This window comes from Atta cephalotes (assembly GCF_000143395.1).
Source record: "Atta cephalotes unplaced genomic scaffold scaffold00067, whole genome shotgun sequence".
Classification (NCBI taxonomy): Eukaryota; Metazoa; Arthropoda; class Insecta; order Hymenoptera; family Formicidae; genus Atta; species Atta cephalotes.
The window spans coordinates 877,510-879,149 of NW_012130131.1; positions in this window are offsets into that span (position 1 = coordinate 877,510).

Consider the following 1,640-nt stretch of genomic DNA (forward strand, 5'->3'; position numbering starts at 1 on the left):
TATATATATATATATATATATATATATATATATAAATTACATATATAAAAAATCATATATATATAAAGTTAGTTTTTGATTTTCGAAATTAAAGATTCGAGTTTCACAAATTTTCATTTATTTATATATCGATATAAACTTTTTACATCTTTTATTTCAATGTTAGATTAAGCGCAATATACATATATAGAATATACGAAAACGTTTTTACGATTAATCTAACATTGAAATAAAAGATAACAAAATTCAACAAATATTTGATTTCAGAAGGATCATAAGTCGAATTTCCGTATAAGAGGTGATGATCGCTTTATTGTTGGTGTTGGTCCACATATAGACACATAAGGGAATTGCATTCTCGTTACGTATGCACAGCGTATGGCCGAGTGTTCGACCCGAGCGTTGTCATTATCATCGCGATTATGCATATTCAGATAAGCAATCAACACCATTGAGGCAGCGGGCAAGGGTCGCACAATCTGAAACGAGGATTTACTCGAGAACTGCAAATAGAATCATAGAGAAAAGATTCTAAATAATGCTTTTTTTCTTCAAAAAAAACTATGTAAAAAGTTTCAACAAAAAAAATAGATAAAACAGATAAAGATAGAACAGATAGAACATTACAGGATCTATAAATACGAAAATTTTCAAAAGAAAAAAAAATTATACTTAATATTATATGAATTAAAAAATCATCTTCGTACTTTTTATATCTTTTTATATCTTCTTTTTAACGACTCTAGTAATTATGAATTCACGTTTAAATTCTTATCTCTTTAGTCCAACGCGACTCTTTCAATTCCTGAAAACGCGTTCTCCAAAAACGACGGCTATAAGAACATTTAATAACCGGGCTAACATTATCCTAGAAATTGCTTGAAGCGGCCGCCTGACGCGAGCCAGCCTCGCAATTTCGTTCTTGGAAGAAGGAGCTACTAAATCCTGAGGAAAAGTGTCCTTGCTGGCGTATCGTCGTCAGTCAGATCGCATAATCGGCGATTTTTTTCTTCGGGACGAGCTGATGTATCGCGTAAGTAGAAAAAGGCCACGAGAAAAGACGAGAAAACGAACGACTGTAGAAGAGAATGAAATATACAGTGTGTCTTAGATATTCTTATTAAAGAAAAAAAAAGAAAATTTTGAAATTTTCAAAACGTGAAAATGGGTGTGTTTCTAACAAGAGACAAAGTACAACACAGTGATCATCTCTTTATTTAACTTTGGCAAACGACAAGGATGTAATGATCTAGTGTGTCATACCGTGTTATCTATGTCGCTTATTGGAAGGCACAGATAAGTAGAATGATAGACATAAGAAATAAAAACATATCTTAAAAAGTATGTTAAGGCGCTCCTGAGTGTGTGTGTGTGTGTGTGTGTGTGTGTGTGTGTGTGTGTGTGTGTGTGTGTGTGTGTGTGTGTGTGTGTGTGTGTGTGTGTGTGTGTGTGTGTGTGTGTGTGTGTGTGTGTGTGTGTGTGTGTGTGTGTGTGTGTGTGTGTGTGTGTGTGTGTGTGTGTGTGTGTGTGTGTGTGTGTGTGTGTGTGTGTGTGTGTGTGTGTGTGTGTGTGTGTGTGTGTGTGTGTGTGTGTGTGTGTAGTAGTAGTAGTAGTAGTAGTAGTAGTAGTAGTAGTAGTAG